The 25,294-nt window shown below is 44.7% G+C and overlaps 1 pseudogene; it reads right to left on the reverse strand.

Annotated features, from left to right (window-relative positions):
• LOC109767273 (uncharacterized) overlaps nt 1–1,145 on the reverse strand; it is a 55,205-nt pseudogene extending 54,060 nt beyond the window's left edge.
• Between the last annotated feature and the right edge of the window lie 24,149 nt (nt 1,146–25,294).

A 25,294-nucleotide genomic window follows, 5' to 3' on the forward strand; every position in this document is an offset into this window, starting at 1 on the left:
GTGTTGTGTCTCTCGATTCCGCCCAACCCCTCTCAAGCTACCGCATAGATGCATTGGCCTCGCGACTAAGTCCTGACACTAAGGACATCTTCCGTGACAATTCCACGACAGTTGGCGCCCACCGTGGGGCTTGCGCACGGTGGTGTTGAGTTCTTGGAGGGATATTTTCTAGGGTTCGAGAAGTTCATGATTTCCGGATGAAGAAGAACCGGATTTGAAGGATATACGTCGTCTCCATGACAAGCAGACGGAACGACATATATGAGATGAAGATCAAGAGAAATTTGGCATGTGTCGGGTGTGCCGCTGCTAAAAAAGTGCTCTGCCAAATTAAAAGTTTCATCGAGATCATCGACAATTTTTGCTGCAGCATATTCGATCTATACAGCAGCCGAAAGACGAGACAAGCCAAGTCGCTGATTCGTGGCGACTACTCCTGAGGAGAAGAAAATTCATACCAGCCCACGCGTGATTCATCCGCCGAGACCTACTTTTAGCCGGGCATCGTCTGTTTCCATATTAAACGTAGCATGACTTGTAAGGCTACAATACCAAGATGAGATCGAGCCAGAGCGCTCAGAGTCCCTAGGAAAATCATCGACGCAACTTAATTGTCACGGTGTGCGCAGAACATCTCCAACCATAGAAGACCGGAGTCCGTGTGTCTGCACAAAACAAAGGAAAAAAGGGGGTTGTCAGGCAGCCATGGACCCACGTCCCCACGCCAGATTCCACCCAAAGCACCGCTAATTGCAAAGCATGGTGGAATGCCCAAAGAGCTCTTCACGTGGAGATTAAATAAGTCACAAGGTGCATCTAGTGCTATGCGGATTTCAAGGTTGTGCTGGATGAAGAAAAAAACTTATACGAGGGAAACAGCCCACGACCCAGATATGAACACGGTTTCTGCCAAGCTCCGCTTCGTCAACCGCCGCCTGCGCGGCGCTCGCGTCGGAATCGTCACATCGCCGGCCGTCTCCATGTCCACGGCCTCTCAAGTCGCCGCCTTGCGTGACGGGCTCTCCACCGTGGCCGCGGAGTTTTCCTCACCTGCGGTCTACTACCAGGCCGCCGGGCTCTGCTCCGCTGCTATTTCTCCCGCTGACCTCGCCAAATCGCCGCAGGCCGCTTCCACCGCAACCCATTGCGGCCTCGCGCCATCGCTAAGTCGCCGTCACCGTGGCTTTGCCGGGTTTGCCGCCGTCTCAAACGGCCGCACAGGCCTCACGGCTCATGCCTGTTGTGAGCCGCTGGAGCAGTCCTCCAAGTCTCGCAGGTTGCCGGCCTGCCACCTCGATCTGCTTCCTCGGGGTCTCTTGAGCCGCCCGGTCTCGACCTGCTTATGCGGCGAGTCGCCGTGCCATGAGCTGCCGCACTTCAAAGTGCCGCCGTCCTCCTTGGGTTGCCAGGGCCTTGCACCGTCTACGGCAGCCGCCTCCGTCACTTCTTCTGTGGCCTTGTGCCTTTCCGTGCTGCGCTTCGTCGCTGCGCTAAGTCGCCATGTCTGCTACACATGCATGTGAAGACAAAAGACAACAGTAGGGGCAGAAACAAGTTGCTCCTGCCACTGCTCACGTGAAAGACTTCACGGCCGAGTATCAATTGAGTACTTTTTACTCACATGATCATCTAGCACAAATTGCTAGCATTGATAAACCATTACTACATCGATGTGAGGTTCCAGTGTGCAAGGATGGAGCGAGTCGGCTGGAATAAAAATATATAATAAGGAGGAGATTGACCCGGTGGATAAGAGATAGGCCTCATGCCTCTTAAAAAAATAGTCAAACATGACCCGGAGGATCACTTTTGAGACGCCCACTGCTGCGTTTTAAGCCGCCACCTCTGTCATCATTGTTGCAACCCTACGGCTGATAGTTTCCGGTCAAACATATCAGGTGAAATCCATCCTGTCAAGTTTCTATTGATATATTTCTATTTTCTTCGAGAACAATTACTCTCGTTTGTGCAATTTCTTATGCAGAATTCACCATTACAAAGGAGGCCATCAAGCTATGGCCCTTACCTGCACCGGATGGGTCAATGGACAGGGTCAATTATAACCCACCGAGATTCAACATATTTCAGCAACCCACTGGTCATATCATGATCAAGCATGGAGAGTCTCAAGCCAACTCCTCGGGTAGTCTTAAGGCTCGGGGGCTACGATGACATGCCTTAGTAAACATTGTGAGATTCAAGACCCCGGATCATTGGAGGGAAGATAACCCGGTTCCGGAGGCTACGGACATATTGGTGAAAATTTAAAAACCATCAGAAAATTGTCGGCTCAAAATTAAGATTCTGGTTTAAAATCCAGCTCAAGAGACATCTCTCTCCCACAAGGCACTGAAGCTCTTAATATTCGGTTTAAAAACTGGTACATGGGAAATTTATCTACCACAAAGCTTCGAAGCTCTCAAATCCGGTTCAAAATCCAGCTCAAGGTAAATTTTTCTCTCACAAAGATTTGACACTCTCAATATCCGGTTTAAGAATTTTCGGTTCAAAAAGATTTAATCTCTCGCAAGTTCGAGTTCTCAGAAAAATTAAAGGGACCAAAGACAGTATGTTGTAAAGGCACAGCTCAAACATAGGTACCCCTTGGGCACAGCCCACAAGGTCATTTGGGGGCTTCCTGTTCAAACATAGGTCGTATTCGAACCAAAGAGAACATAGTTGTCGGTACCCTCTTGATCGGCATACTGCCGAGCTCACTAGGGGGCTCCTTGATCGTATTCAAATCATAGCTCAACCCCTTTTGGGAACCGACATGGATCGTATTCGAATCAGCGTCGTTAAACAACTCTCAAGGTCATTTGGGGGCTTCCTGTTCAAACATAGGTCGTATTCGAACCAAAGAGAACATAGTTGTCGGTACCCTCTTGATCGGCAATGCCAAAGCCACTAGGGGCTATATGATCGTATTCGAATCTTAGCTTAACCCCTTTGGGACGGTTTTCTGATCGTATTCGAATCAGAAGCCTCAAAAATTTTGAAGTCTCTTTTTGCAAACAGTTTTTGGATTTTATTTGAAGCTCTTTTGATCATATCTAAAGTGTATATGAGTGGTTGCTATTTAACCCGGTTTGACTTTGGATGATAAGTCGCCATCATATGACAATCATAAACATTTGGAAGTCTTGATTTCTAAAAATTGGGTTATCACCCTTACTGCACAGGTCATGTAAACCGGCAGTACAAATTCAATATCACAATGGTTATATGTGAGATATTATGACCCGCCCTGCGGTAAACCGTCAAGGGATTTTGTGATCTACTTGTGTGCAGGATAAGACTACATTTGGGTGGTTACCCGTCCTGGCTTTTGACGTTAAGTCGCCAGGGCATATGTTGTTTAATCTCTGTGCAGGATTTATAGAGCTATGACTTACATAAATGATTAAGTTCAAGCCCATCATCAAAGATTGAAATTGGTGTCTCAAAAGGGTTATCAATTCTTGATTTTCTCAAAGGCTATAAGCCGCCGGGTTATAAAAGTTTCGGCTTACAATGGAGGCGTATTAAATTGCCATCGGCCAAGAGCCGCCGGGTATTTAAACTCCGGATTTACTTATCAACAGATGAGGTATTCAAAGTCGCTTTGGCGCACTGGCTATTATTTTATCAATGGATATGATTTATTATAGAATGGAAGGAATAGTCCCGAGTCGCTGCAGGCTTACGACCCGGCACTTGGGGGCTACATTATTCAAATTGATATTATATCGAATATGCAAGTCCCATGTTACTGCCAGCATATACCATGGCACTTGGGGGCTAATGCAAAGTCATTTTTTCTCAACTTATTGAAGACCCGAATCATCACATTCTAAATGAGCCGGCCCTTGGGGGCTACCAATTGCTCCTGTCGAAAATTCAAGGTACACAAGCCTTAATCCGTTATATTGAAAGATCCACTACTCAGTTGGTACGGTACAAAGCTGTTAACCTTGTGGACGTGGGTTCAAGCCCCATGGTGGAGATTACATCATATGCTGTTATTATCAATGAATCATATACAAGGTCCCAGCTCGGTAATATCTTACTGACCCGGCCCTTGGGGGCTACATGTTGCTGGTCAAGATTACATGATCATATTTACAAACTCCCTGCTCATTATTGCATAATGACCCGTCCCTTGGGGCTACACTGGTTGAAGTTTTCATGAGTATAAGGCAATTACAAATCCCAGGTTGCTGCAAGCATGACAACCCGGCACTTGGGGGCTACAGGTGATATGCATATAAGAGAGAAAAAATTTCAAATTCTCGGTTTGGAGCAGACCAGATTAACCCGGTGTCTGCAACAATCATGACCCGACATCATATATTTATAACCCAACAATTTTGGCAATCATAAATTGCGCCATTGTCAGCAAATGGATTATGAAGCTGGCCTATTGACTCGGATTTTCCAGGAAAAAATGTCAAGGACTTAAGGATGATCAGGTGCCGGCTTACAAGAATATTTAACCCGGAACACAACCTGTCAACTTTGTTCTTGTGTTTGTTTTACAGGATCAGTTTAACATGGATAAATCCAAAATTAAACTAGGGGCTAATGTCGGGGATATACCCCGCGGTACTACCCGGCCGGACTTGGCGCTTCACCGATGACCCGCTGGAGGACTGACGACTCACGAGCCTGACGACTCATGGATGGCCCCGATGGCGGGTCAGATAGAAGACAAGGCCCAAGGCCCAGAGAGCCGGCTCACATTTATGATGGGCCGGCTTAAGAACAAAGGGATGACGAATATTTCCTTTACGAGGAAGCAAGACCCGGACTTGTATTCAACTTGTAAGAAAAGATAGACCTGTCCTAGTCCTACTAGGACTCCACATGTAACCCGCCCCTCTAACTTATATAAGGAGGGGCAGGGCACCCCAAAGGGGGGAAAAGAAACAATCTTTAGGGCTAGACACAAAGAGCCGGCCGAGCCGGCGATTCACTCATGATCATAATGAGACCTAGCCTCAAACAGCATGTAGGGTTATTACCGGATGATGTTTCCCGGGGCCCGAAGCTGTCTAAATCCCTGTCTTGTGTTGTGTCTCTCGATTCCGCCCAACCCCTCTCAAGCTACCGCACAGATGCGTTGGCCTCGCGACTAAGTCCTGACACTAAGGACATCTGCCGTGACAATTCCACGACACCACCGGTAGACCACGTGTCAAGTTTCGTGCCATTTGGAGGTCGTTTGATGCTCCAACGGTTAACCGGGTAACCTCAAAGTCCTTTTGTGTGTTGCAGCAAAACCCCCCTCCAAACAGCCCACAAACCCATCTAAGTCACCTCCATGCTCTAGGTCATTCGATCACGATCGTGTGGGCGAAAACCGCACTCCATTTGGAGCCTCCTAGCTCCCTCTACCTATAAATATGTGTGTCTCCCGGATTTCTCACGCAGTTGAAACCCTAGCCCGCTCCCCTCGCGTCGCCGGACACGTCCGGTCCGAGCCGGACGAACCCGCGCCGCCGCCCTCGCCCACTCACGTGCCGCCACGTCAGCAACCCCACCGCCCGAACGCCTGCGGCCCGGGAGCCCGCAGCCGGCCCCCACAGCCCGCAGCCGCCGCCGCCTGCCTCCTCCGCGCGCGCGCCTCCTCGCCCGCACCTCCCGCCGCCTCGCCGCTCCGCCGCCGCCGTCCTCCTCCGGCGCCGCGCGCCGCCGCCCGTCCTCTCCGCCGGCGCCGCCGCCCGTCCTCTCCGCCGGCGCCGCCGCGCCTCGGTGCCCGCGTCCGCCGCCCTCCCGCGCCGGCGCCGCCGCGCGGCCCCCTCCGACCCCTCTCCGCGCCTCCCCGAGCTTCCTCCAGCCGCCGCGCATCGCCTCTGCTCCCGCGAGCTCGAGCCCGAGCTCGGTCCGATCCGTTCTGAACCAGCGGTTGACTTTCTTCTCCCCTCCCCCGAAATTTCTCCAAGTCCTATATTTTTTTCACTTCATATGCTCCTGTTCATACCATCATAACTCTCTGCATATAGCTCCGTTTCGTGCGTGTAATATATTGAAATGTTCGTCTCGAGATGTTCTTCATTTTGTTCCATTATGTAATGATCATTTGAGTCCATCTTGATGCCCAAATATTTGGTGCAAGAGTGCTAATTGCTGTTAACTTCTGTTACTTATCAGAACTTGAGGATTTGTTATTTTTGTTGCTATTGATGTGTGCAACTTATGGGCATGAGACCTACATGTGTTTTGATGTATGCCATGCCATCTTTACAGGGATTTATGCCATGTATTTTTGTGATCTATGTGGTGACTAGCACAAGCATGCAAACTAGGCTTCGTGATGTTTCTGTTTTCAGAGACTTAGTAATTTTACTAAGTCTGTGACTGCTGTTATTTTGTTGCTATGTATCCATGTGGCTACAGAGAGATCCATGCTCCTTTTGGTGATGTTCAATAAGGATGTTGTGTAGATATAGTTGTGGTCTATCCATCCATGCCCTTGTTTGCAATTATGGAGTGCCATAGCATGTCTTAATCTTGCTCTACGTTTGCTATAAAATATTTCTGGCAGATTGTTAACATGATATTCAATTTTGCCAAGGTTGTTGTAGTTGTTTCATACATGCTATGATCTTGCTCTTGCCATGGATAGATTCATAAACATGCCATTTTGCTATAGGTATGCGTGCATCAAGCTCACCAAGATGCCCTCATGATGCTGTTTCTGCCATGCTCTGTTTTCTGCCAAGTCTGAAACCTGTTAACGAAACTTGCTATGTTTACATGGGTGCCATCATATCTTCTGGTCCTTTTTGGCTTATGGTCAGTAAGGGACTTTTGTTCTATGAATTTAGTAGATTCATGCCATGCCTTGTTTTGCTATGTTAGTTTCCTGTAGCATGTGGTTTTCTTGCTCTGAACAGTGCTACCTGATATTGTTTCAGCCATGTCCAGTAATTTCACTAAGTCTGTGAACCTGATATCTTTTGCACTTTTGTCATGCTTGTTTGAACCTGTTATGTTGTGAACTAGCCGTATCTCAGTGTTCATCTTTTGTCAAGCATCTCCTGTAGATTACTGCCATATGACCATACCCTCAAAATCACTTCTATCTTTGCTTTGCTAGCTGTTCGTTCTATTGCCATGCTGCGCTACCTACCACTTGCTATATCGTGCCTCCCATATTGCCATGTCAAGCCTCTAACCATCCTTTCCTAGCAAACCGTTGTTTGGCTAAGTTACCGCTGTTGCTCAGCCCTTCTTATACCGTTGCTAGTTGCAGGTGAAGTTGAAGTTGGTTCCATGTCGGAACATGGATATTTTGGGATATCACAATATCTCTTATTTAATTAATGCATCTATATATGTTTGGTAAAGGGTGGAAGGCTCGGCCTTATGCCTGGTGTTTTGTTCCACTCTTGCCGCCCTAGTTTCCGTCATACCGGTATTATGTTCCTTGAGTTTGCGTTCCTTACGCGGTTGGGTGATTTATGGGACCCCCTTGACAGTTCGCCTTGAATAAAACTCCTCCAGCAAGGCCCAACCTTGGTTTTACCATTTGCCACCTAAGCCTTTTTCCCTTGGATTTTCGCGAGCCCGAGGGTCATCTTTATTTAAACCCCAGGGCCAGTGTTCCTCTGAGTGCTGGTCCAAACTAGAGCACCGTGCGGGACCGTCCCTTGGCAACTTGGGTTATGTTGGTACCTGTACGCTTCGCTTATCCGGTGTGCCCTGAGAACGAGATATGTGCAGCTCCTATCGGGATTTGTCGGGACATTCGGGCAGCTTTGCTGGTCTTGTTTTACCATTGTCGAAATGTCTTGTAAACCGGGATTCCGAGACTGATCGGGTCTTTCCGGGAGAAGGTTTATCCTTCGTTGACCGTGAGAGCTTATAATGGGCTAAGTTGGGACACCCCTGCAGGGTATTATCTTTCGAAAGCCGTGCCCGCGGTTATGAGGCAGATGGGAATTTGTTAATGTCCGATTGTAGAGAACTTGTCACTTGACTTAAATTAAAATACATCAACCGTGTGTGTAGCCGTGATGGTCTCTTCTCGGCGGAGTCCGGGAAGTGAACACGGTTTGTTTTATGCATGAACGTAAGTAGTTTTAGGATCACTTCTTGATCATTTCTAGCTTCGCGACCGTTGCGTTGCTTCTCTTCTCGCTCTCACTTGCGTATGGTAGCCACCATATATGCTTAGTGCCTGCTGCAGCTCCACCTCATTACACCATCCTTTTCCTGTAAGCTTAAATAGTCTTGATCTCGCGGGTGTGAGATTGCTGAGTCCTCGTGACTCACAGATTCTACCAAAACAGTTGCAGGTGCCGACGATGCCAGTGCAGATGACGCAACCGAGCTCAAGTGGGAGTTCGATGAGGAACGTGGTCGTTACTATGTTTCTTTTCCTGATGATCAGTAGTGGAGCCCAGTTGGAACGATCGGGGATCTAGCATTTTGGGGCTATCTTATTTTCATTTGGATCTTGACCGTAGTCGATCTATGTGTGGATTTTGGATGATGTATGAATTATATTTATGTATTGTGTGAAGTGGCGATTGTAAGCCAACTCTCGTTATCCCATTCTTGCTCATTACATGGGATTGTGTGAAGATAACCCCTCTTGCGACAATACCACAATGCGGTTATGCCTCTAAGTCGTGCCTCGACACGTGGGAGATATAGCCGCATCGTGGGCGTTACATGTTATGTGTGATGTCTAGCTTGTATTGATTCTAATTTTGTTGAATTCCATCTGCTTACTTTACACATTATACTTGAATAAGACACGTGTTCCTGTTTCTAGAACATACAATATCTGTCTACCACACCATCTTCTTACATCAAATTACTACTGTTGTGTAACCTGCAACAATCACTTATCATAAGACACGTTTGACTTCGGAGTGTGATATAGGTTACATCTCACATTCTTTTCTAGCTTGTACTACTAATTTGTTGAAATGGCACTTATGACAAGACAGTTTTAACTTGGTAGAGTGATATTCGTTGCATCTTTCATATGGTGTCTAGCTTTCATTGCTTCTAATTTGTTGAAATGCCTTCTCCTTAGTTTAGACATCATAAGCTGTGAATATGCAATGCTGTGAATATGCAATGGCACTAATGACGAGAGACCTCTAACATGGTAGTGTGATGTTGTTTGCATCTTGCATATGATTTATTTCTTGTACTGCTTCACATTTGTTTAAACGCCATTTATGATGAGACACTGTTAACTTGGCAGAGCGATATTTGTAGCATCTTTCATATGGTGTCTACCTTCCATTGCATTGATTCTAATTTGGTGAAATGTCTTCTTCTTAGTTTACACATCATAGTTCTGGTTATCTCTTCCGTCCTGTTTTTCATACATATTACGTCCTCCTATCATGTGGTTGTCTAACATCAAAGTTCAGTTCATCTGCATCACGCATCAATTTGTTCTGAAGAACTAAATTGTTATTCGTTTTTCTTGTCGGCTTGACTTAACATGGCACAGAGAAAGAGGAAGAAACACAGAATGGCAGGGAATGAGAAGCGGATGAATCCTGCAGATTCTGCTGGTACTGATGGTGCAATAGAAGGTCAAAGTCCAGCGAAAATTCTACAAACACGGCATCCCATGCTACACGAGTTGCAAAAAAAGCCAAACAGAAACAAATAGCTGCCACCAAACAAGCAGAGACAGCCCTAGTTCTTGCAACACCTACCACAGTACTACCAGCTGCACGACTTACTCGTGCGTCAACTGAGCTAGCAGCACGTTCCCAAGCTCCCTTGCCACCTGACACTACTTCCCAAGCACTCTTGACACAAGACGAGTTGGCAATATCAGATGAACCTTGTGAGCTTCAACAGCAAGAAGGTAGTTGCTGGAGTCAAGTTACAGTTGCATGCTTCTTTATATGTAGTCTCACAGTTTGATGTACACTGACACTTCCTATGTTCGTTGTTGGACTAGCACCTAGGCGCAAGAGGAAACAAACATCAGGGATAATGCTCGATAGGTTAACTAAATCTAGAGGAGGAAGAATGGAGATCCGTTTTGAGGCAGGTTTAAAAAGGCCACGTGATGCTACAGAGTCAGCCAAGTTAGTATCAGAGGCAGCGGTTGCCGTTAGGTGTCATGTACGTATCCTCCCAACATGGATTCAGTACAGGAATACAAAGATGAAACCCAGTTCAACACCTTCCTCAACCATTTATCTGTAAGTATGGTTATGTATGGAAACTAGTAATATCGTCTTGCTCTATCCCATACTTTCTAGGTTGCTGATAATGAGACTCCCATAATTTTCAACAGATGAGGTTCAAGTTGGATAGCCAAGATGATGCAACTAGACAAGCTTGCACCCATGTTTTCAAGTCTGCTCTGCGACAGTATCGGTATAACTTGAGGAAAACTCACTTTGAAGGCAAGGCTAACAGTGAACTTTCCCAAACATCTGCAGTGGAAAATATATCGGATGAAGACTGGAGGGGCCTTGTTAAACACTGGTCTGATCCGAAGTATCAGGTACATTATATATATGTGATCAGATCACATGTTGAAGTCCTATTTACGCATGTGCCACACAAATCTATCTTCTTGTAGGTGAACTGTTCAAAGAACAAGGCCAACCGTACGAAAGTGAAATTCCAACAGATGACAGGATCTCGTAGCTATATTGCACACTGCGAGGCTCTTTTAATTAGCTGATGTTTCACTCTTTTCGCTGTACCATATTATCAGATCTATATTGAATTGTTCGAAATGTAGAGGAAAGCCCGCAAGGACCAAAAAGTACCTGAACCAAATGCTGTGGAAATCTTCAAGGACTGTCACACCAGCAAGAAGAAGGGCATGACTACACCAGTCAAAGCCGCTGTTGTAAGTCCTTAATCCTCATGCCTTTTAACTACTACTTACTCTGACTTGTGCCTTGAACTGCATGGTCTGCAGCCAATGTCTATTACTCTTTTCAATTTTATACACAATTGTCTTAGCGTATCATTGCACATTACAAGGTTTAAAAGAGAGGAGTGATGTTCCTTTGATCTTGACCCGTAATCTAGTTCCGTGCTGGACTTGCCCACACAACGTTACAATTGCCTGTTTGTTTGTTCTCAGTTGTTTTGTGATATGAATGATGTCATACTATGCTTACCGTATTATAAACTTCGTCTCTTTATCCTTAGCCCTCAATACAATGTGAAGAAATAGACAATACATTAGCGATGGTACATGGTCATATGTTTGGAACCTGGTTTTATTATGTACTTTGCAATAAAATACAACTAATATTTTACATGGGTTCACCAGAATAAGTTCTGTATATAGACCAAAGCTATTTTGTTTGGTTTTGCTGCCTCCTTAATATCTTCTGTTCTGGTACTACTAATGTAAAACCTCAACTTTTCAGCGAGCTATGGAAAAAATGGTGGAACCGCCACCTTCTGAAGGTGGCGAGGAAACTATAACCGCAATGTCAGCTCTTGCTGCAGTGGGTCAGTACCTGTCCACTAACAGTGCCAAAAGCACGTTCCTGCGTAATACTGGGTTGGTTGTTAAGGCAATATCGTCCAAACTGCCTCATGATCAAGATATGTAAGCTCAAAGCAATGTTGTATCTGCGCTCCAGACACAAGTCCATTCCCTAACAGAGACCCTTTGTGAAACAAGGAGAAACATTGCTCAATGTCGTCAAGATATGCATGGTTTTGAAACCAGACTACCAGACATTTGCTATGTTGTTCAGGAGCCTAGGGGAAATGAAGGCGAGGGTTATGGTGCTCCATCGGACAATACAGCATGAAAACGTAACAGTCAGGTCAAATGAACTGAGCTTCTGAACTTCTGGTGGTGCATTTATCTGCTAGACTGTTAAGTTTTATGCCAACCTTCCTTTTGTTATATAGTTGTAATTTGTTTTGGTGCGATACAAAAAATATTCTTAACGTGCAGCCACCGGCTGAAGAAAACAGCAAGCCATTTTTGTATAGTGTAGGGTGTTCCCTATATTTGCACTGGTGGCGATCTTTGATGCCGAGTGGATGTAATCTGTGCAATCGCCTTAATAGCCTAGCGTTAGTTTCGGCCTTATTTATTTCCTAGTCTTCTTTTTCCCTGGTTTGCTAGTGACCGCAACTACCATGGGCCATATACGGGCCGTAGGATCCATGGGTCTCCTACGGGCCGTCGATAAATGGGCCTGTAATCGGTGGGCCTCGGGCCGTCGGATAAATGGGTCTACATGGGCCGTAATCAGGCGTAATTGGTATCGGCCCAGCACGGTAACAGGCCGTAGGACAGCAAAGGCTTAATTCTGTCACAGGCATAACGGGTCGTTAATGGGCCAGAATATAGGATGGGCTGGAAACGGCGGAACGGGTTAACAGGCCAGAAACGGGCCGACTCTTGCCATGGGCCGAATTTGGCCCATTAGGGTAACAGGCCAGTAACGGGCCGACTCTTGCCATGGGCCGAATTTGGCCCATTAGGGGAACCGGCCAGTAACAGGCCGACTCTTGCCATGGGCCGAATTTGGCCCATTAGGGGAACAGGCCAGTAACGGGCCGGAAGTAATCGAGGGCCGAAAAGGAGCCCAAGAACGTATGGGTTGTCAATAGACCGAAATCTAACACGGGCTGGAAACGGACCATGTAAATCACGGGCCGTTAACGGGTATAAAGAAAATTACTGTTCATTATGGGCTAGAGTCACCGTGGGCCTGTAAAGGGCCGAAAGATACGAAGGCCTCATATGGGCCGAAAGACGTCGTGGGCCATACATGGGCCGAAAGTGAAATGGGATGGTGTTATATTCGATGGCCCACATGACGTTGTTGGGCCAATTTCCTTTAGGGCCTAACCGGCCGTGAGTTAACGGGCCGTAAAATGGGCTATTTGCGAAGAGACCGTTAACAGGCTTTTCATGGGCCAGCCCGTTAACTTTTGACCAAGTCAAACGGGCTGGCTTTGTAAGCTAAATGGGCCAGTGGTGGGCCGTGGCACGTGTCGACATATCATAGGCGCTTATCTGACCCACTGACAAGCTGACACGTGTTTCGTCCGGCCAATAAGAATTTTACACGTGGAAATTTCTCATTGTTCGGGGCTATTAACGGGTTATCAGATCCAAAACCCGACCCGATAGCTTAACGATGTTCCGTTACGGTGGATGCCACGTGTCGGTCGCTCTTGACGAAAGCACTTCTATGACACGCGATTTATCGTCATGGAAGTGGACACTTCCGTGATGATAATTTTGGTAATGTCCTGGAACACTTCTACGACAGCACAGGTATGACTATCTTGATTCTGTCATAAAATCGTCATGGATGTACATGCATGACAAAAAACGCGACCTACTGTGACAAACACGTATCATCACGGAAGTGTATTTTTTTTGTAGTGCTCCCTCCCCGTATATAAAGGAGTGGAGGAGGGGGAGGGGCCGGCTACCCTTGGCGCGCCCCATGAGGAGTCCTACTCCCACCGGGAGTAGGACTCCCCCCCCTTCCATGTTGGAGTAGGAGAGGAGAGGGAAGGAGAGAGAGGGGGAAAGGAAAGGGGGGCGCCGCCCTCCTCCTTGTCCAGTTCAAACTTGGGGGGAGGGGCGCGCGGCTGCCCCTTGGCCGCCTCTCCTCTTCCACCACTTGGGCCCATGAGGCCCAATAACCTCCGGGGGTTTCCGGTAACCCCCCGCTACTCCGGTATATATCCGATAACCCCCGGAACCATTCCGGTGTCTGAATATAGTCGTCCAATATATCAATCTTTATGTCTCGACCATTTCGAGACTCCTCGTCATGTCCGTGATCACATCCGGGACTCTGAAATACCTTCGGTACATCAAAACACATAAACTCATAATATAACCGTCATCAAACTTTAAGCGTGCGGACCCTACGGGTTCGAGAACTATGTAGACATGACCGAGACACGTCTCCGGTCAATAACCAATAGCGGAACCTCGATGCTCATATTTGCTCCCACATATTCTACGAAGATCTTTATCGGTCAAACCGCATAGCAACATACGTTGTTCCCTTTGTCATCGGTATGTTACTTGCCCGAGGTTCGATCGTCGGTATCTCAATACCTAGTTCAATCACGTTACCGGCAAGTCTCTTTACTCATTCCGTAATACATCATCCCGCAACTAACTCATTAGTTGCAATTCTTGGAAGGCTTAAGTGATGTGCATTACCGAGTGGGCCCAGAGATACCTCTCCGACAATCGGAGTGACAAATCCTAATCTTGAAATACGCCAACCCAACAAGGACCTTCGGAGACACCTGTAGAGCACCTTTATAATCACCCAGTTACGTTGTGACGTTTGGTAGCACACAAAGTGTTCCTCAGGTAAACGGGAGTTGCATAATCTCATAGTCATAGGAACATGTATAAGTCATGAAGAAAGCAATAGCAACATACTAAACGATCAAGTGCTAAGCTAACGGAATGGGTCAAGTCAATCACATCATTCTCCTAGTGATGTGATCCCGTTAATCAAATGACAACTCTTTGTCTATGGCTAGGAAACATAACCATCTTTGATTAACGAGCTAGTCAAGTAGAGGCATACTAGTGACACTCTGTTTGTCTATGTATTCACACATGTATCATGTTTCCGGTTAATACAATTCTAGCATGAATAATAAACATTTATCATGATATAAGGAAATAAAGAATAACTTTATTATTCCCTCTAGGGCATATTTCCTTCACCTTGATGTACCAATTGACCTGTCTGTACACAATGCAAGCAGAATCTATCAACGACAACAAAAACAAAGGGATTTGCTTGATGAAAATAAGGAAATATTTCTTTCTCCCAACCTGCCCGTCAACATAGTAAGCTACTTAAATGGCATCAAGCAAAAACTTAAGGACCAATTTGTGTAGCCCCGTATCTCTGAAAATTTGTTAAGCAATGAGCAATAAATTATGTGCTCAATAAGGACAACTCAAAATGTTATATAGAATTCAAATGTCGTATCAACGTCCATTTTTATCACTATGCTCCCATATGTTTGAATTTATTTTGCACAAATAAGAGCACAAACCATAGACTTCATCAAATATATAAACTACCATATTTGATAAGCTTTAGTTGAAAATTTAGAAGTCGATACTGATGGTGTCTTAGACTAGGGGGTACCAGCCTAGGCGACCCATAGTCCATGGGCTAAATTTACGGCCCGTCGATCTCCGTAAGGAAGGACTCCAGAAGCTTTGAATCATGGTGTGATCAAGACGGAAGCCGTCGAAGACTTGGCGTATACTTCAAGGACAACTCTAATAGTCAGCGTGTTTATTCCTAGTTGGCAACCAACCATATATAACCCTAGATACCGTCGGTGCCTATATAAGCTGAGGGGTTTAGTTTGTAGAGACACAATTACAAGCCTTAGGATTTAGAACACAACATACGATCTCGAGGTAGATCATCTTGTACTCGATACTCAATCACATCGATATAATCAGAGCAGGACGTAGGGTTTTACCTCTTCGAGAGGGCCCAAACTTGGGTAAACATCGTCTCCCTTGTCTCCTGTTACGCATTGTTCCCAAATCCACAGCTCGGGACCCCCTACCCAAGATCATCCGGTTTTAGTAGCGACATTGGTGTCCCATGCAGGTACCGCTGTGTGGTCAGAAAGGATCAATGGCTCGTCTTCAGATCAACAGGAATATTGGCTGTGGTGACATCTTCGTCCCCGGCCAGCTTTTTGCGTTCGGCAGCGTCGTTCTTCACGCCAACTCGACTGGCCATCTCGACCGTGTTGAGAGCTTCGTCCTGAACCAAGTCATTACGTTTGGGAGTTTGGAATATACCGCCGACTCCCGTGGCGATCTCGCCCTCTCTGGCTGGAGGCCAGATCGGCTCGAGAACCCTTCAGGCACCGTGGCCTTAATCCCGGAGCCGGCCTCTGACCCAAGCCTCGGGCTAGATCTCGCATCGGACTCACTCCAAGTGCGGATCCGATCATCATCACATCAGGCCCAACCTCAAGTGTCGATCTGACTGCTATCTCATCGGGTCTCGACCTTGAGCCAAGTCCGACCTTGGAACCAGTGTTAAGCTCGGATCCGATCTCTTCGCCAGCAGACCAGGAGCTAACCCTGGCTGGCCAAAGCTCTGAGGTTGTGTCAAGCGTCCCACCGAGCATACTGCAAGTTCGCCCGGCCTACAGTCAAGTGATGAACCCGGCAGGTCTCTCGCACCTAAACGAGATGCTAGACCGAATTCAGAATCTCGCAATTTCATCCTCAATCTACGACCAAATCGGATGTAAAGCCAATGATAGGGAAATTTACGTCTCACCCATCACCCACCTAGTCACTACGGTCGAAGATTTAACCGACGTACTGAACTACTCCTCCGATGAGGCAACCGACATGGATGAGGATGTCGCTGGCACATCAGGAGCAAACTCGCCAATGGCCATATCTCATACTGGCAACTGGGTCGCGACCTCTACCTATGATGTTTATATGGTAGACACCCCAAGAAGGACGGGGAAAAGAAAAAAAAGACTACCCCAAGCGCCGACGTAGGCGGTCCAGGGGCGTTGGTAGGGGCAGGCAGAGCTAAAATAATAATACATATGCCACGGATAACCGCACCACCCCGGATGACGCCGAGGACCAGGGTGACAGTGATAATGCCACACCCGGCCAGCTTAACGGCCCTACATGGATGTCCGATGATGAGAACCCTGAAGATCCTAAGGATGAGGAGGAAAGTAACTATCTCCCCGAATCCGAGGAGGAGGTCAGTCTCAGACCCGAGGATTTCATCGTCCTGATTGCGCTTGAAGCTACGTCGGTATTTCCCCAAAGAGGAAGGGATGATGCAGCACAACGGCACTAGGTATTTCTCTCGGATATGGAACCAAGGTTATCGAACCAGTAGTAGAACCAAGCAACACAACGTAAACAGCCCCTGCACACAGATAACAAATCCTCGCAACCCGGCGTGTAAAAGGGGTTGTCAATCCCTTTCGGGTAGCGGCGTCCCAAGATGGGCATCGTGAATAAAATTGTAGTAGATTGATAGATCGAACGCCAAATAAAATAAATAAGAATAAATTGCAGCAAGGTATTTTTGTATTTTTTTGGTTTAATAGATCTGAAAATAAATGCAAAAGAAAAGTAGATCGCAAAGGCAAATATATGAGAAAGAGACCCGGGGGGCGTAGGTTTCACTAGTGGCTTCAATCGAGAAAAATAGCAAACGGTGGGTAAACAAATTACTGTTGGGCAATTGATAGAACTTCAAATAATCATGATGATATCCAGGCAATGGTCATTATATAGGCATCACGTCCAAGATGAGTAGACCGACTCCTGCCTGCATCTACTACTATTACTCCACACATCGACCGCTATCCAGCATGCATCTAGTGTATTAAGTTCATGGAAAACGGAGTAATGCAATAAGAACGATGACATGATGTAGACAAGATCTATCTATGTAGAGATGGACCCCATCGTTTTATCCTTAGTAGCAACGATACATACGTGTCGGTTCCCTTTCTGTCACTAGGATCAAGCACCCTAAGATTAAACCCACTACAAAGCACCTTTTCCCATTGCAAGATAAATAGATCAAGTTGGCCAAACAAAACCCAAATATCGGAGAAGAAATACGAGGCTATAGCAATCATGCATATAAGAGATCAAAGAAACTCAAATACTTTCATGGATATAAAAAGATATAACTGATCATAAACTCAAAGTTCATCAGATCCCAACAAACACACCGCAAAAAGAGTTACATCATATGGATCTCCAAGAGACCATTGTATTGAGAATTCAGCGAGATAGAGGAAGCCATCTAGCTACTAACTACGGTCCCATAGGTCTAGAAAGAACTACTCACGCATCATCGGAGAGGCACCAATGGAGGTGGTGAACCCCATCCGAGATGGTGTCTAGATTGGATCTGGTGGTTCTGGACTCTGCGGCGTCTGGATCAATATTTCGTTGACTCCCCTAGGGTTTCTGGAATATTGGGGTATTTATAGAGCAAAGAGGCGGTCCGGGGGGCACCCGAGGTGGGCAGAACCCACCAGGGTGCGCCTGGGCCTCCTGGCACGCCTTGGTGGGTTGTGCCCTCCTCGAGGCACCCTCCAGGCGCAGCTAGGGCCCATTACGTTCCTTTTGGTCCAAAAAAAATCTCCGTAAAGTTTCGTGGCATTTGGACTCTGTCTAATATTGATTTCCTGCGATGTAAAAAACATGTAGAAAACAGCAACTGGCACTTGGCACTATGTCAATAGGTTAGTACCAAAAAATGATATAAAATGACTATAAAATGATTATAAAACATCCAAGATTGATAATATAATAGCATGGAACAATCAAAAATTATAGATACGTTGGAGACGTATCAGCATCCCCAAGCTTAACTCCTACTCGTCCTCGAGTAGATAAGTGATAAAAACAGAATTTTTGATGTGGAATGCTGCCTAACATGTCATATCATATTCTTTTCTTTGTAGCATGGACATTTGGACTTTTATGTGATTCAAAGCAATAGTCTAGTTTTGACATGATAATTTAAATACTCAAGCATATCAACAAGCAACCATGTCTTTCAAAATATCAACGCTAAAATAAGTTATCCCTAGCCCATCATGCTCAACCATTGATCCATTCATGAAACACACTCGCATATTAGCTACACCCAATACTTAAGTACAATCATATTGCCTCCTATTTTGTGCTTTTATAAGAGAAGATGGAGACTCAAATTCAAAATAAAAATTGCATAAAGTAAAAGAAAGGCCCTTCGCAGAGGGAAGTAGAGATTTGTAGAGGTGCCAGAGCTCAAAGTGAAAAACTTAGAGATAAAAACATTTTGGGAGGTGTATCCATCCCACCAAAGAAAATGACTTAGAGTTCCCAACACTTTCCATGCTAGATATGTCATAGGCGGTTCCCAAACAGAAAATAAAGTTTATTTCTTTTCCACCATACTTTCACTTTCCATGGCTAGCCGTATCCACGGTTGCCATCCATACCAACACTTTCCAGGGAATTTATTATTTGACAACATAAAGTAAATTCATTTTTTGCATTTCAGGACTGGGCATCCCTAAAACCTTTGCCTTACTCTCGTGCAATGACAAGTGAATAAACACTCATCGTGAGAATAATACATCCAGCATGGAAAATATTAGCCACCCCTCACCGCTCCGCGAGCGAAACAAACACACAAAAGAGAAGTTTATTTTGAAAATTAGAGATGGCACATGCAAATTTTCTTAGAACGGCAAAAGAATACCGCATATAGGTAGATATAGTGGACTCATGTGGCAAAACTGGTTTAAAGGATTTTGGATGCACAAGTAGAGATCATACTTAGTGCAAAATGAAGGCTAGCAAAAGGTTGAGAAGCGACCAACCAAGAAACAAATAATCTCATAAGCAAGCATTAAGCATAATTAACACCGAATGATGCACCACAAGTAGGATATAATTTCATTGCATGGCTATTGACTTTCGTACTTGCGTAGGGAATCACAAACCTTAACACCAATATTCTTACTAAAGCATAATTACTCATCAACATAACTCACATATCACATCATCATATCTCAAAACTATTACTAAGAATCAAGTTTATTTTGTCCAATGATCTTCATGAAAGTTTTTATTATATCCTTCTTGGATATCTATCACTTCGGGACTAATTTTCATGAGTTGCTTTTCATAAGCTCAAACAAATATAAGTAAAGATCATGAACATAATCTCTCTTTCTCTCAAAATAATTTAAGTGAAGTAAGAGAGAATTTCTTGAAAATTTTACTAACTCTCAAATAAATCTAAGTGAAGCAAGAGAGCATTTCTTCAAAAATACTAAAGCACACCGTGCTCAAAAAGATATAAGTGAAGCACTAGAGCAAGTCCATAGCTCATAAACATTTAACTGAAGCATAGAGAGCAATTCTAACAAGTCATGACATAATTTTGGCTCTCTCAAATAGGTGTGACCAGCAAGGGATTAAGACATAAAACACAAAATAAAACAAGCAAAGACTCATATCATACAAGACGCTCCAAGCAAAACACATATCATGTGACCAATAAAAATATAGCTTCGAGTAAAATACCGATGGCCGTTAGAAGAAAGAGGGGATGCCACTCGGGGGCATCCCCAAGCTTAGTTGGTTGCTCATTTTTGGATAATAGCTTGGGATGCCGGGGCATCCCCAAGCTTAGGCTCTTCTATCCTTCCTTCGTCCATCGTAAGATAACCCAAAACTTGAAAACTTCAATCACACAAAACTCAACAAAACCTTCATGAGATCCGTTAGTATAAGAAAGCAAACCACTATTATAAGTACTGTATCAAACCAATTCATATTTTATTTTTGCATTATATCTACTGTATTCCAACTTTTCTATGGCAAAAACTCGTCAAGGAAAACCATAGAGCCATCAAAATAAGCACACAACACAAAGAAAATAGAATCTGTCAAAACAGAACAGTGTGTACTAATCTGACTATTTCGACTACTTCTGTAACTCCAAAAATTCTGAAAATTTAGGACGACCAGGGTAATTTGTGAAGAAAACATGCCCTAGAGGCAATAATAAAGTTATTATTTATTTCCTTATTTCATGATAAATGTTTATTATTCATGCTAGAATTGTATTAACCGGAAACATAATACATGTGTGAATACATAGACAAACAGAGTGTCACTAGTATGCCTCTACTTGACTAGCTCGTTGATCAAAGATGGTTAAGTTTCCTAGCTATAGACATGAGTTTTCATTTGATAAATGGGATCACATCATTAGGAGAATGATGTGATTGACTTGACCCATTCCGTTAGCTTAGCACTTGATCGTTTAGTTTACTGTTATTGTTTTCTTCATGACTTATACATGTTCCTATGACTATGAGATTACGCAACTGCCGATTACCGGAGGAACACTTTGTGTGCTACCAAACGTCACAACGTAACTGGGTGATTATAAAGGTGCTCTACAAGTGTCTCCGATGGTACTTGTTGAGTTGGCGTAGACCGAGACTAGGTTTTGTCACCCCGATTGTCACAGAGGTATCTCTGGGCCCTCTCGGTAATGCACATCACAATAAGCCTTGCAAGCAATGTGACTAATGAGTTAGTTACGGGATGATGCATTACGTAACGAGTAAAGAGACTTGCCGGTAACGAGATTGAGCTAGGTATTGAGATACCGACAATCGAATCTCGGGCAAGTAACATACCGATGACAAAGGGAACAACGTATGTTGTTATGCGGTTTGACCGATAAAGATCTTCGTAGAATATGTAGGAGCCAATATGAGCATCCAGGTTCCGCTATTGCTTATTGACCGGAGACGTGTCTCGGTCATATCTACATAGTTCTCGAACCCGTAGGGTCCGCACGCTTAAAGTTTGGTGACGATTGATATTATGAGTTTTTGTGTTTTGATGTACCAAAGGTAGTTTGGAGTCCCGGATATGATCACGAACATGACGAGGAGTCTCGAAATGGTCGAGACATAAAGATCGATATATTGGACGACTATATTCGGACACCGGAAGTGTTCCAGATGGTTTCGGAGAAAACCGGAGTGCCGGAGGGTTACCGGAACCCCTCCGGGAGAAATAGTGGGCCTTATGGGCCTTAGTGGAGAGAGAGGGCTGACCTAGGGCAGGCCGCGTGCCCCTCCCCCTCTGGTCCGAATTGGACTAGGAGAAGGGGGGCGGCGCCCCCCTTTCCTTCTCCCTCTCCCCCTTCCTTTCCCCCTCCTAGTAGGAGTAGGAAAGAGGGGAGTCCTACTCCTACTAGGAGGAGGACTCCTCCTCTTGGTGTGCCCACAAGGGGCCGGCCAGCCTCCCCCTTGCTCCTTTATATACGGGGGCAGGGGGTACCTCTAAACACACAAGTTGATCTGTTGATCTCTCCCAGCCGTGTGCGGTGTCCCCCTCCACCATAATCCACCTCGATCATATCGTAGCGGTGCTTAGGCGAAGCCCTGCGTCGGTAGCATCATCATCACCGTCATCACGCCGTCGTGCTGGCGAAACTCTTCGGCGAAGCTTTGCTGGATCGAAGCTCGCGGGACGTCATTGAGCTGAACGTGTGCTGAACTCGGAGGTGCCGTGCGTTCGGTACTTGGATCGGTCGGATCATGAAGACGTACGACTACATCAACCGCGTTGTGTTAACGCTTCCGCTTTCGGTCTACGAGGGTACGTGGACAACACTCTCCCCTCTCGTTGCTATACATCACCATGGTCTTGCGTGTGCGTAGGAAATTTTTTGAAATTACTACGTTCCCCAACAATTTGTATATTAATCTTCTGCAAAAAGAATCAGGGCAAAAGCACTTTTTCTGTGATTTATGAAACTTATTTTCGTGAGTGCATAAGTTTCTGTTTTTCAGCAAGATCAAACAACTATCACCCAAGAAGATTATAAAGGCTTTATTTGGCACAAACACTAATTAAAACAAAAAAACACAATCATAACAGTAGCATAATTGTGCAAACACACAAGAACAGAAAGCAAAAGGCAAAAATAAATTTTATTCATTGGGTTGCCTCCCAACAAGCACTATAGTTTTACGCCCTTAGCTAGGCATAAAGAAAGGATCTAAGTTTTGTCATCCTTGTCTAACTCTTCAATCAAACACTTAGAATCCTTCAAAGATTTAGCATGAAGATATTCAATAACAACACTCCTAGGAATAAATTTAAAGAATTCATTCTTGCAAAAAGGATCTCTTATCACTTCAACAAAATCCGGGTGAATACTAATCATCTTAAGATCACCTTTGTTACCATTACTAGAAGTTGCACCTTTGTTCCTGGTTACTTGAGTAACTTTGCCACTCTTTACGGGAGTTTTTTCGATAGTTTTAGCGGAAGCAAAAGCCGTGCTTAGATTATTAATTTATCAATCCGAGACGGGCTTTCTTCTATTCTTTCATGGATTACAGTACCCTTTTCTTTTAACAACTTAAAAATATCTCCCGCTTTTGACCCAATTTTAGTGGCAAAATTATGCATCTTTTTACCTATAATTTCCATATGATCTTCGGTGAGCATTTTCTTTTCAATAGCATCTAGTCTTTCCATAACATGCTCAAGAGTCAAAGTTGTTTCATTAATCATGAGAGGTGGTTAGCCCACTAAGTTTCCCATAGCATTAAAATCATCAAGGGAAGGACACATCAATAAATTTCCACCGGTAATTGTATCAAGGACGAATCTATACCAAGTGGTGATGCCAACATAACAACAGCGAAGAAGAACAATGGTAGATTGCTTACGGATGGATCTATTATGAGCAATGCAAATTCTATACCAAGCATCTTTTAAACTTTCTCCTCCCCTTTGTTTAAAGTTGAGAACCTCGTTCTCGGGAGTGCAAGCAATAGAGGAGGAACTTTCCATAACGATAATAACGGCAAACAAGATTGCACACAAAAATAGATCCGGCAAGAAAACGGCGAACGAAAAAAGAGAAGCGAATAAAACGGCAAATTTTGTGAAGTGGGGGAGAGGAAAACGAGAGGCAATGCAATCGCCTTGTGATTGCTTTACTTTATCACTAAGCGGTAGCGATAGTCGTAGAAGCAATAGTTGGCGAGACGACAATGATGCTACGATGGAGATCAAGGTGTCGCGCCGGTGACGATGGTGATCATGACGGTGCTTTGGAGATGGAGATCAAAGGCGCAAGATGATGATGCCCATATCATATCACTTATATTGATTGCATGTGATGTTTATCCTTTATGCATCTTATTCTTCTTTGATTGACGGTAGCATTATAAGATGATCTCTCACTAAATTTCAAGGTATAAGTGTTCTCCCTGAGTATGCACCGTTGCGAAAGTTCGTAGTGCCGAGACACCACGTGATGATCGGGTGTGATAAGCTCTACATTCAAATACAACGGGTGTAAGCCCGTTTTGCACACGCAGAATACTCGGGTTAAACTTGACGAGCCTAGCATATGCAGATATGGCCTCGGAACACTGGAGACCGAAAGGTCGAGCGTGAATCATATAGTAGATATGATCAACATAGTGATGTTCACCATTGAAAACTACTCCATCTCATGTGATGATCGGACATGGTTTAGTTGATTTGGATCACGTGATCATTTAGATGACTAGAGGGATGTCTATCTAAGTAGGAATTCTTAAGTAATATGATTAATTGAACTTTAATTTATCATGAACTTAGTCCTGGTTGTATTAGCATATCTATGTTGTAGATCAATAGCTCGCGTTTAGCTCCCCTATTTTATTTTTGATATGTTCCTAGAGAAAACTAAGTTGAAAGATGTTAATAGCAATGATGCGGATTGGATCCGTGATCTGAGGATTATCCTCATTGCTGCACAGAAGAATTATGTCCTTGATGCACCGCTAGGTGACAGACCGATTGCAGGAGCAAATGCAGACGTTATGAACGTTTGGCAAGCTCGATATGATGACTACTTGATAGTTTAGTGCACCATGCTTTACGGCTTAGAATCGGGGCTTCAAAGACATTTTTGAAACGCCACATAACATATGAGATGTTCTAAGAGTTGAAATTAGTATTTCAGACTCATGCCCATGTCGAAAGGTATGAGACCTTTGACAAGTACTTTGCCTACAAGATGGAGGAGAATAGCTTAACCAGTGAGCATGTGCTCAGATGGTCTGAATACTACAATTGCTTGAATCAAGTGGGAGTTAATCTTCCAGATAAGATAGTGATTGATAGAGTTCTCTAGTCACTATCACCAAGTTACTAGAACTTCGTGATGAACTATAATATGCAAGGGATAACGGAAATGATTCCCAAGCTCTTCGTGATGCTGAAATTGACGAAGGTAGAAATCAAGAAAAGCATCAAGTGTTGATGGTTGACAAGACCGCTAGTTTCAAGAAAAGGGTAAAGGGAAGAAGGGGAACTTCAAGAAGAATGGCAAGCAAGTTGCTGCTCAAGTGAAGAAGCCCAAGTCTGGACCTAAGCCTGAGACTAAGTGCTTCTACTGCAAAGGGACTGGTCACTAGAAGCAGAACTACCCCAAGTATTTGGCGGATAAGAAGGATGGCAAAGTGAACAAAGGTATATTTGATATACATGTTATTGATGTGTACTTTACTGGTGTTTATAGCAACCCCTCAGTATTTGATACTAGTTCAGTTGCTAAGATTAGTAACTCGAAATGGGAGTTGCAGAATGAACAGAGACTAGTTAAGGGTGAAGTGACGATGTGTGTTGGAAGTGGTTCCAAGATTGATATGATCATCATCGCACACTCCCTATACTTTCGGGATTAGTGTTGAACCTAAACAAGTGTTATTTGGT

This window comes from Aegilops tauschii, chromosome 1, assembly GCF_002575655.3.
Source record: "Aegilops tauschii subsp. strangulata cultivar AL8/78 chromosome 1, Aet v6.0, whole genome shotgun sequence".
Classification (NCBI taxonomy): Eukaryota; Viridiplantae; Streptophyta; class Magnoliopsida; order Poales; family Poaceae; genus Aegilops; species Aegilops tauschii.